This window comes from Uloborus diversus, chromosome 3 (assembly GCF_026930045.1).
Source record: "Uloborus diversus isolate 005 chromosome 3, Udiv.v.3.1, whole genome shotgun sequence".
Classification (NCBI taxonomy): Eukaryota; Metazoa; Arthropoda; class Arachnida; order Araneae; family Uloboridae; genus Uloborus; species Uloborus diversus.
The window spans coordinates 34,203,255-34,215,586 of NC_072733.1; the positions used below are offsets into that span (position 1 = coordinate 34,203,255).

The window sequence follows — 12,332 nt, forward strand, 5'->3', positions numbered from 1 at the left end:
TTTCTTTTTTTTTCTGAACTTATGGCGCGCTCGGCTTCAACAATTGCCGATCATTGCCTCGGTACCGTGCACCTGTGATCGAGAAGCCACAACGAGAATGAAAACTCCCCCAATCGGAAATTATCGGCAATAAATATTTTTCTGCCTTCTCTAAGAATGCAGCTTTCAAAGTTCTAAAGAGTGCGAAATAACAGCTAACCGGTAACTGATGAGCTGGGGCTTCCGGAGGTTATGTGAAATTGTTATGTGAAAAGACTAGAATCTTATGCACGAATACATTGGTTTTAGATATTACCAAACGTAACTAAGCGAACGAGTTTTTAACCCCAAGGCCTGATTTACCAATAGGCTATGATGAGACCATAGCTTAGGGGTCCCCTAGTCGGGCCAGAGGGACCAAGTTTCTAACCAGATATTTTGAAGGACGATGACATAGGGCCCCGAAGTTAAGCGAACGAAATTTTTACACATAGCGCTTGATTTTTCAATAGGCCCCTGAGGCCCGGCCAGGGGCCCCCAAACCCTACTGGAGGGGGGGGGGGAGAAGACAATTTTTTCACAAATATTTTGAAGGAAAATAAGTTCGACTAGAATCTAAAGCACAAATACATTGGTTTTAGATGTATTACCAACTGTAACTTCAAGCAAACGAAGTTTTTGCACCCAGCCAGGGGGGACAATTTTTTCTCTAATATTTTGAAAAACGATGCCATCCGATCCCGAGAAGTTCAACTAGAGTCTAAAACAAGAATATATAGGTTTTAGATATTATCAACTGTAGCCTGGATCATATCCCGCTGGAGGCACGACCCCCCCCCCCCCGCCCCGAAATATTTTGGGACGTAAACCAGAATAACTTTTATTATTATTATTATTATTTAATACTTTTATTTGCAGAAAAGGAAAATAGCAAAGGTATTTTTTTTTTATCCTTACTTTTGTAAATATTAAACGACTGAAAATTTAAAGAAATGCAGAGAAATCAGGCAATTCAAATTATCATTAGCTGCAACCCATATTTGAAAGCGAGATATTTATTATGTGTACTTCTTGCTTTTTCCTGATTCAATTGAGAAATGAATTCAGAATTCTTTTTCGGAACTACAATTATGAAAAATTGACGAGCCCCTAATGTTACCATATATGGTCGCATTATTAAGACCTTAATTTCAGAAAACTTCTAGAGAAGGGACTAGAACCCTCGCTCTATAATATCCTCCAAATCGTCAAAAATTGGATTTTTAAAACGACAATGGGTTGAGGCGCTTAGCACGCAGTCCTCTTTAAATACAGTGAGCTGTAGCTCTCGTATGAAATTTAAAATAAAAAAAACTACGATTCCGAAAAAAATTAAGGTGAAGAGCTTTAAACCCAGTATCACTGAATATCGCTTAAAAACTGTTCTTTAGGACTTCTATTTCGAAATGTTTTTTGGAAAGAAACCCTAGAGCCCCCACCCCCTCCAGTAGATATAAACCAAAATTTGCTATATCTATCGTTACTTAGAAGTAAATGTTTGCTGCATAAAGCTTCAAACATCTTAAAGTATTTTGAAAGCTGTTAAGAACAATGAGAGGCTCCTTATAGTTTCCTAACTTTTTAAAACTGAACAACTGCTTTACCGTGACTGACATAGATCTGAGAACGCGGGAAAAAAGCTTTTTTTTTCTCCTGACAACGATTCCAGCTACTGTTTGGCGACTTGGCGATCGAATAAGAGTACCGAATAACGGTTCTAGTAAGATTGACCGGGCATTTCGAGTGAGGATGCGAAATCGGAGTGAACGCTGGATTCGGAACGACAGATGAGAGTAGAGTAAGCGAGCTGAGGGTACGATGGAGCAGTCATGAAAGTAAGTGGAAATATATATATATAATTGCTGCTTGTATTTTACTTTTTCTAATGATTATTCGGCTTGTATACCTTATATATTTACTTGGCTTTTTAATTTCGCTGCGTTATGGGCTTTTGGTGTGGTCTTTTCAATATTCTTCACTTATGTTATATATATATATATAAATATGTATATGTATATATATATATATATATATATATATATATATATATATATATATATATATATATATATATATATATATATATATGCATACATATATATATGCATACATATATATATTGAGATTTGTGAGAACAAGATAAATAATTATCATTCTCTAATCAATTCTCATATTTAGTTAACGTATTAATGCGCTTGTTTTTAAAGAATACAGTCAGTGTTTGATTAGAAACTTCAACCTGGAGTTTAAGGAATTCTTTTAAATTATGCTTTTTTTTTCCAACCATGGAAGTGTCAAAAGTTTTTGTTTCCTGCGGCTCGGTCTGTGGCATGAATTCTGAATTAAAAATCACCCAATTCTGTTGTGTTTGATATATCGTCGCCTCAGAGCAGCAGTAAGACATCTAATCTCAGAAACAACAGTATTAATCGTTGCTCTGATGCAACGATATGTAGCGTACGATGCGCTCTACTTTAAGTTTGAGTTTGAAACTAAACTTTTTTGCGTATTTTAAAAAAAGATAAGATTAATAATCCTTATTGTGTGTTTTTTTTTTTTTTTTATCGTTAAAAATGTACAAAATGAATGCGCTTTTTCACTATAAGTTTGAATTCTGTTTTCAAATGCAAAACATACATTTATTTTCCTTTCCGTTTCTTTTCTTTCTTACTTTCTTTCTTTTTCTCCTTTATCCATTTGAGTTTTTCACGTATTCTTCGTAGTGAAATAGGCACCCGAAATGGGGTCTTGAAGCCTTTCTGAGTTGGGGCGGACTGTCCCAGCAGTCATTCCTGCCTGTGTGCCCTTGTGCCCTCGAACCAGTGCCCTTTATTTTTCCTATTTTTTTCCTCGCCCTCGAACTTTCATGATCATTATTATTACTTTTTTTTTTTTTTTTTTTTTTACGCCCCCGAAACTGTGCGCCTTTTGTGAATTACGGTTGGCTCCCCATTGAAAGACCCATTCCACCCCTGTTTCTGAGAGGATTACGACTTTATTTCTTCTTTCAAAATTTATAATATCACGCTTTCAAAGCTATATTACATTCGAAAAAAAGGCAGCTTTTTTATCTTCCTATTTTTGCTAAAAAAGTTGTCATTGTGTTCCTATTTTTTTAAAAGTCAATTGTATTTATTATGTGTCACTATTCGAGTGCAAGAATTTCGAAAGTGTTGAAACACATGGTGTTGCAAATTATAGCAGCTACTTTTCTGAAATCTACAATCATTGTGTTAAATGCATCATTGTGCATAAATAAATTTTCTTGAGCAGCTTCAGTCATCATGTAAAACTTCCGCAACGTTTGTACATGTATAAGTTATAAGGTGTGCAAAGTTACAAATGGGGTTTTGCCGGTTCTTTAATTGGCAAAAAAAAAGGGGGATGGGGGAGCGACGGACAAAACTTTGGGAGGGAACCAGTGCATTATGGCACAAATGCTATTTAGGAGCCATTGAAAGTTCCGAAATTTATTTTCTCGTGTAAAATTTTCTGTATTAATCGCAAACTGCACGAAGGGAAAAATAAAGAAATATATGATTGTACTTTTCCCCCTTCTTTTCACTCTTGGTCCTACTCGTAATTTCTTTGTTTTCCTCCTTTATTAAGATTTCAGATCGAAAACACACTTTTACCAATTTAAATACAATCTATCCCTTTATTTGGAAATATGAGGCCTTTAACTTCATTAAAATACTGTTTACTAACTAGAAATTTACTTTTTACGCAATATGTTCAAGATTTGATTTTATTTTTATGGAAAATAAAGCAATTAAACGCATACTAAGCTCATGCAACACTTCCTGAAAACTAGTTCACGAAAACTCAAGTATTCAAAATCACAGTAAAAAACATATAATAGTAGGGTTAAATCTATTTGTTAAGCTTAAAAAAATAAAGTTTCAAAACCTTTTAGGAATTTACTTTCTTGAAGCATCGCATATGCTGGTAGGTTGTTAATTAGTTGATATGTAAATTTTATTTTGGAGCATAAGTGCAGATTTTTGAAATTCTGAAGGTGAGGAGGGGGGCAGAGTCAAGGACCCTCCGTCAGCATACCGCACACTTCCATAAAACTTTTAAGCATGAAGTTTTAAACCTTACACCACGAAGGGCCGTGTCAAAAGCTTCTTATGTCCCCCCCCCCCCCCAAGTAGGGATTGCAATACCGGACCAAGAATTTGATACGGTATTCCGTATTTTTAAAACGTGATACCCGGAATACCGGTATTAATACCAGTATTTGAAATTTCTCAAAAAATGCTTAAAAACGTATTGTTTCGTTGTCACATTTCATAATTTTGTACAAAAATTGTGTTATTTATGAAAACGTATTGTGAACAAATAGGAAATGAAGGAACAAATGTCATAATAAAAAGTCAATAATAGTAAGGGGTATAATGTAGTTATTGAATCGTCTCTAATCCTGGAACTCATTTTAATGCTTAACTTCGAAACAGTTGAAAATGCTCTTTCTGAATTCACGCAGGTCGGTGGTACTGTTAACAATGCACGATACACACATCCTCTAATTATTTAGAAGTCCTTCATCTGCAAGTAATTCGGCCTCTCGCGTATTATTTTTGAATAAATCCTTTAGTGTTTGGATGTGTGTGTTTCCTTTGTGTTGTGTGTATTATTATTATTATTATTTTTAACTTATAACTAGTTGTAATTGCATTCCGAGAGACGATACTTTTATAATATTAACGTCATTTTTTCTATAGTAAGAGAGGTTTGTGTTCGCTTTTTATTTGCTCTTTGGTTTGAAATTTACGATAATATTGACTAAATTTGATCCTGTTAGTTTCTGTTATTCATTTTCGCTTTCTTTTCAAAAGTCTTTATAATTATAACTATGTAAATATATGAAAATATGTTTCAATTTATTATGCTTTACCTCTATGCACATTTTCAATGCACTATATAATTTCTAAATATTATTTTGCCAAGTATAAAGCCTAATAGCGAGATAGGACAACAATACAACACTGGTGACTGCAAATTACCATTTATTATGCTAACAAGAAAAAGTTGTCAAAATTTAGTGCAGTTGCGACAAATAATTAAAAACGAAATCAAAATATTACTGCAATGGATGGTTGAAATGGATTTTTCATGGCACGAATGCATTCAAAATTACACTCGAAAATAACGTTCATAAAAGGGGAATGAAGTGATCAGGGAAACCCTGTAAAAATAAAAACATAGTTTCACAAAAGCGTACGAAAATGCGATTCATCTAGTAATGACAATATCAATTTGCAATCTTTCCGCTAATTTTTTGTTTAATGATATTCTATTAGTTCATGCTTTTGAACCCAAATTTGTACATCAATTGATTGATTTTGACTCTGTATCATGGAAAAAGAAATGCCCATTTAAAATATAAGTAGATTTTTAATAAGTTAAATTGAGAATACTCTTTAATTGAAACCATTTATTATTTTCAGCTAATACCGAAAATACCGGGATTTAATCTCAGTAAATACCGGTATTACGAAATTGCAACATTGCTCAAAATAAGTCTGGTGCAATGCAAAATGAATCACTTAAAAAAAAAAAATCATAATTAAAAGATTGGTCTTGTTGAAGCAGCATACTGCTCTAATTATTTTGTGTCAGTAAAATTCATTATTTGTTTGTCGGTACTGATAAAAAACAGATAATAAAGGAACAGTAGTAAAACAACGTCGGTAAAGCACAAATCTGTACATCAGAGCCAGACTAGTGTAAGAACCCATGTGAACGTGATTCTAAAAAAATATCCTTCGTAATTTTTACCATTGTTAAAAGAGCACGCGTCCCATTCTTTGCATGCGTCAGACAAATGTTTTCCCTCTCTCCTGTAAATTAGCGATTATGTGAATACATTATTCAGACTCTGAGGTAAAGAAATAAGCTTTTATGTTATCTGATGACTTTAAATCTCAAAGCTCACACTTCGTTACATTGAAAAGGGGGTTCCTTGAAACCCCGAATCAAGTTTCTGATATTCAATTGCTTCTTTGTTTCTTATCGACGTGGTTTTAAAGCTGTTACATTGTTGCACAAAGATATTTATTCATTTTTTGTTAGACCTTAAAATGCTTGAATGAATACTCATCATCTAGCAGAATTTGTAATTGACTGAACTTTTTACTTCTTATTTCTGTCTCCCGTTCTGAAGCATCACTTTCAGCAACAACTCTTTCGTTTAAATAGAGAAAAAAAGAAAAAGAAAAACCCTATTCATTTTTATTGTGTCGCAAACTATTGTCGCATAAATACGCAATCAAAGTCTAGTGGCTTAGTGGAACACTTTGCGCTACGACTAAGCCACTTAGCTTCGGAGGATCACACTTCAGCGGGTCAATAAAATGAGTACCAAGCGTGTTTAGGAAATGAACTGTGTGGGTTCTGCGTTCAGCTGACCACCTAACCAGAACATCTATTCTGGCTCCCCAGAGCTCTCGGTCACGAAAACGGAGATGGACACAGATGCTTTGTCACCTTTGGACCTTTTTGCCACTGATTTTAGTATAACTACGCAAATCATTAACATTTTTTTCTTTGAGATATTCAATGTCAGTATCAATTATAATTCCGTTCTCCAATTGTTCTAACATTCTCTATCTGTTAAAGAAATGAAACAGCCATTCTTAGAGGAAAACAGCCATTCTTAGAGGACATTTTATAACTTTCAACGCAAAATATACGTTGTGCAAACTATCTTTTCTCCTGAATTCTTGTATTTTTTGAACTTGAATTTAATGATTTAATTGAATTCTAGAAATATGCATGTATTTGATGATTTTCAAAAATTTGTTAAAAACACGGTAACTGACTGACATTTTAAAGAGATGCTTGTCAGTCATTTACCATAATTTTAATAATTTTTTTTTACATCATCCAAAATGTAATTTGAGAATTCAGTTATTTCATTAAGTATAGCTTTAAAAAATACAATAATCAAAGAGAAAAGATCTTTTGTACAATGTATATTTTGCGTTGAATATTGCAAAATACATACAGTTTCGCTTTTAAAATGGCAGTCAGTTACCCATGGAACTGCCCATTTGTGGAAAAAAAAGGAACAAACCAAACAATATTTTGAATGTAAACAAACTAAATGTGAAAATTTTATTAAGAGGTTGATACCTAACATTCATTTCAATGAATGTTTTTAAAAACACGTACAATATGCAATATATATTTTTGGGGTATATATTCTTTGTCTTTGTCATGCGAGAAGAGGCCACAGTGCTGTAAATATCTTGCATAAATACTGATAAATAATAACAAGAATTTTTAAAGCAGCTTGACTCTATCATAGAGCAATGTTAGGAAAAAATAAAATATCTCCAATTTTCTGGAGCTAAAATATGATCTTTTAATTCACATACTATGCTGCTACGACAGCTCTTGCTGGATACCATTGAATCTACGCTTAGTAAAAAAATTCAGAAACGTTCCTGGAAAATATTGGGCAGCTAATGTGCTTAAAATTCTGCGAGAAATATATCTGGGTAAAAACAGAGAAGTTAATCAGTAACCTTTCTGAAATTACCCTGGAATCTTTCTGAAGAATTCAGAAACTACCCTGATAAAATCCAATTACGTTTCTGGGTTAATCATATACCTATAGAACAGGGGTTCCAAACCGGTAGTCCTCGGGTCTGCCGAAGAATTTGGTGACTACGCATGGATAAGTAATGTATTTTCCCGTGATTTGAATCAAAATTACTACTTCCGTTGAACAAATAATTACGTTCGTCTTGATAAATATCAGATATTAATTGAGTTATCTTTAACATAACAATTATCAGAACGTGAATATACTGTAACACAATCACAGTAATGTATCATGTAGAAAACCAGCATTCAACAACATTGTGACACTTCATGGGTAGGTCTGCGGACATCGTTGCGCAGTCAGTGATCACGTGACTGCTATGTTTTTGATGACCGCGACATATTTACCGTGCCCCTGTCATCATCAGTGAACACAAAGGATCTTCGATCAGTGTTCGGTATTGAACCCGGAGCTCTCCAGTTACGAGCCCAGCACCATACCGATGAGGCCACCACGGCCCCGTGACTGCTGTTAATTACAAAAGGTTTTTAATTATTTATAATCGTTCGTTTTTGAAAAACTGTTGTACAGTCGTCCCTCGCTACTTCGCGCTTCGACTTTCGCGGCTTCACTACATCGCGGTTTTTTCTAGTTTTTTTTTTTTTCCAAATATAGTAGTTGGCCTTTTTTATGCTCTCGTGTAAACTTTTTTCTACAAAAGAATAACCAAGTATAGGTCTTTTAAGTAAGGTAAGCTTTTAAGTAAGGTCTGAGGGGCTAGCTGAGGGTGTGGAGGTATAAAATTGCCGAAGAAAGTGTAGGGAATCGCTATCTCATTTTAACCGTTAAGCACTAACTGGAAATTATAAATCACTGTATTATTACTAGGTGATAAATGCATCTGCAAATGGTGTTAAACAATGTACTAGCTTTTTAAGTTGTACACGTAAATGTAGAAGAAGACGGGGGCACCTACGGTCACTAACGGGCAATTGATTCTTCATCGAATAAGTTGAAGTTTTTTCATAGATTAGTAGTAGTGTGTAAGAACTGCGTGTGTGTGTGTGTAGTTTATTTCCCAATAATTAACAATGTGATATCTATTACGTCTAACCAATCTAATTTTCTCATTTTGTGCAATATATTAAGTAATACAAATGTAATGGTGGCTAAGGGTGCTGTTTCATGTCTAGGGTGCTCTAACTATGATAAAAACCTATTTAAATTGCCGTAAATAAGTTTTATGCGCTCTAATTATAAAAATATATACAGAATCCTACTTCGCGAAAATTCAGTTATCGCGGTCAAGTCTGGAACGAATTAACCGCGATAAACGAGGATTGACTGTATTGAACCACCTTTGAATTTGATTACAACCGATAAGATATATGATTTTAATAAAGGGATGGGTAGACCGGGACAGTTCACTTTCAGGCTATGTGATCCGCAGATATCTTCAGGTCGGGAATCACCGCTTAAGCACGATCCAGTACCTTTTTTTTTTTTTTGGACTGCACACTGTTTTTTTTTTTTTTTTTTTGATCAGCAATAAACATTAATATATAAAAGAGACCTTTGTAGCTAGGGCCGTCTTTTCTCATTGCTCAGACGGCGGTGTCTGCGCCATAACCCCCCATGGCGAGCCCTCTTGGTATAAACAAATACATAGGAAGAAGATAACGCTTTACTTTAACTTTCTAACCAACGATACAGCTATATAATCATTCTTATTTTATTTTAAAGCCTGTTTAATGAAATTATGTTCTACCTCTAAAACATTATCATCTATTCGAATTGGAAACACTTGTGCATGCGACTATTACGCGCATTCTGAAAATCCACCACCACAATATGTAGAAAAAAGACTTTATTGAAGGATTATAATTTTACTGTCGCTTAACACTTTTTGAAAGTTGAATGAACGCGTCCAAAATACTGGTTACATTAGCATTTATACGACCTGATTAAACGCCTACAAATTGGTAATCACGATTACGAAAGTGGTTTTTTGAATAGTAATGTGAAAGTATCGTTCGGTATATCAAAAAACGAGAATTTCTTGTCACAACAAAATTATATGCAGAAAGAACAAAATTTTGTGGAAATCAACAACTTATTGAGGATACTTCATGTTTTAAATGAAAAAAAAAAAAAAAAAAAAAACGAAAACAAAAGAACTGAGTTTTAACCCAATCAAGAGAGATGCTTCTGAGTCAGAGTCATGATTATAATGACTGTCTTAATTGCTTTGTTGGATATGCTTTCGCTTTAGATCTATGGTCTAGATCAGCGTTTCTTAAATTGTGTTCCGCGGAACTCCAGGGTTCCACGGAGCTCTCTCATGGGTTCCATGAGACTTGCATAATTTCAATCCACATCTTTCAAATTTGTCACTTAAAAGATCGATAAAAACTTATTCCGAAAATTAAACATAAATTTACTGTTACTTTCGTATACTAATCTGAGCTTGATTACCCATCTGGGTTAACCACTATGGGAATAATTTTATTTGTCGCCTGAAATTGTGCCTCTATGATTCAACAACGAAATTTTTCCAAGATCAGTCATAAAGCAATTCTTTCTCACTTTTAAGCACTTCAATTTCGAAAAAAATCCGGAAGAAGCTACTGACCCCCTAATATCATCAAAGAGAGTTAAAAAATGACTTCAATGTTGGAAAACTTAACGAAGGACGCTCAAAATTCCCTTCCCTGCATCATTACTGAATATTGCCTAAAATTACGATTTTTGACTTAAATTTCAAATATTCTATTAATACTATTAGCCACTCTCTCAGTACGTATGGCAGCAGTTGAAAGCACAATTTTAACATTTACCGAGTGAGGACTAATTTAAATCAAAATAACATACAGTGACATCAAAGTCCCTGATTCATAAATAACTTTAAAAATTGTTGTAAAATAAGAGACATTTTAGTTTTTAAGTTTAAAAAACTCTTTCTTTGTAAATTTTAGTGAATTATTAACACTATTGTAGGTAAAATACATCAATATTTCTTTTCCTAACCAAGAAAATATTTTTTCATTTTACTCATGCATAAATTCTGAATTTATTTATCCTTTTTAAAAATACTCACTCAGAATCAGAAATAGGCATAGGTGGCTCGTACGAGGGGGCAATTTCCCTCTCACTTTCAACAGTAAATGGATTTTTCCCCACCACTTTTCTAAGTTCAAAACTAAGGGTCGAATGAAAAATGGTATGATCTATTCAATTGTTTAAAGAAAGAACTGACTTAATAGGTGCTTGTTTTATGCTTTTTTCATGTTATTATTCCGTAAAAATTAAAATGTAACTTTGAATTTGTAGGAGGGAATCTTTTGTGGTCATCTGGTCCCGCTTTTTGAGTCCGTTTCTCGAATTTTTGGAAGAAGGCCAATTCATTAATGGGCGATTCTCAAAAAAATGTCCCATGCATAACGCTAAGTTTTTTATTTCTTCCAGTTAACCAAAGCCTTCAAAAAATAATGCTGTCGGGGAATAATACATGCTTTAATATACTATCAAAGCATAACAGTTAATCTCATATTTAATTAATAGTTACTTGAATAAAATAAAAAACGAGAATTTTTTCGAGAATCGCCCTAATAATGACGTAAAAATTCAATTTCCCAATTTTTGAAGAAAAAAATTAGCATTAAGGATGTATCGCCCACCAAACCTGCCCCCCCCGCACCTCCTTTGACCCCCCACTTTTTTGGGTCTCCAGCCGCCTATGCAAATAGGAGTGTTTTGTTGTTTTATAATAATAAATAATAATTAGCTGTAAGCAATAATTACCAAGGTACATAATGAAGTCTATTTAATTATCAATTTAACGAGAAATAGTTAATGGGATAGTCTGAGATAAGAGCCAAGACACCCTCTCAAACAGAACCTTGGCCACTGCAAACTATTGACAAAATACTAAGGGTTCCACGAAAACAGTGAGCATTTAAAAGGGTTCCACTGATCAAAGAAATTAAGAAACGCTGGTCTAGATTTTAAAATCAGATTAAAAGGCAGGTTTCTGGTTTTTGTTTTTAAATTTTAAAGTTGTATAGCAGTCATTCAGGGTAATTTCGAGTCATTCCGGTTAATATTGCGCCATTTCAAATTTTTTAGCGAATTTGACTTAAAATAAATGATTTAATAAATAAAAGTCCCAGTGCTGCACTCAGCTGGCAAGGTTGTGAAATATGTTTTCCACTTTATTTTATGTAGATAAAAAAATAAAAAGAGAGAGAGAGAGAGAATTGGCAAAATTGTACAAAGTTAATTGCATTATTCAATAATTCTGAAGTTGCTGTTTGAAATCTACTTTTGAAGTTGTTGGAAAGTCTCTTTCTACATTGTGCTATTCTATGCGAACTTATAAATTACAGAAAGTTTGTAATATTGGGAACAAAAATAGGAGTCTTTAATCATTTAGAAATGTTGTTTTGCTGCATTGAAGATGCACTACTTTTATTAAAATAATTTATGTTGCATTCCATTTCTGACGTGGCTTAAAGAGTTGCACTACTTCTATTAAAATAATTTATGTTGCATTCCATTTCTGACGTGGCTTAAAGAGTTGCACTACTTCTATTAAAATAATCCTATACCTCAGAGCCAGAAGGACGTAAGTCATATTATGGTAATTTTACAGGAGAGAGGAAAAACTTCTTCCTGGCGCATGCATAAAATGGGACGCATGCTCTTTTAACCCTAGTAAATGCTTGAAAAGGATTTTTATTTAAAGAATTACGTTCACATG

General features: G+C 33.8%; 1 protein-coding gene across 2 annotated transcripts in view; it reads left to right on the top strand.

The window, feature by feature from the left end:
• The first annotated feature begins 1,770 nt into the window (after positions 1-1,770).
• LOC129219185 (myosin heavy chain, skeletal muscle-like) overlaps positions 1,771-12,332 on the top strand; it is a 232,031-nt gene continuing 221,469 nt past the window's right edge. For both annotated transcript variants that reach the window (XM_054853504.1, XM_054853506.1), the window contains exon 1: positions 1,771-1,853. The gene's annotated coding sequence lies outside the window, so the exon portion shown is untranslated. The remainder of the gene's footprint in view (positions 1,854-12,332) is intronic.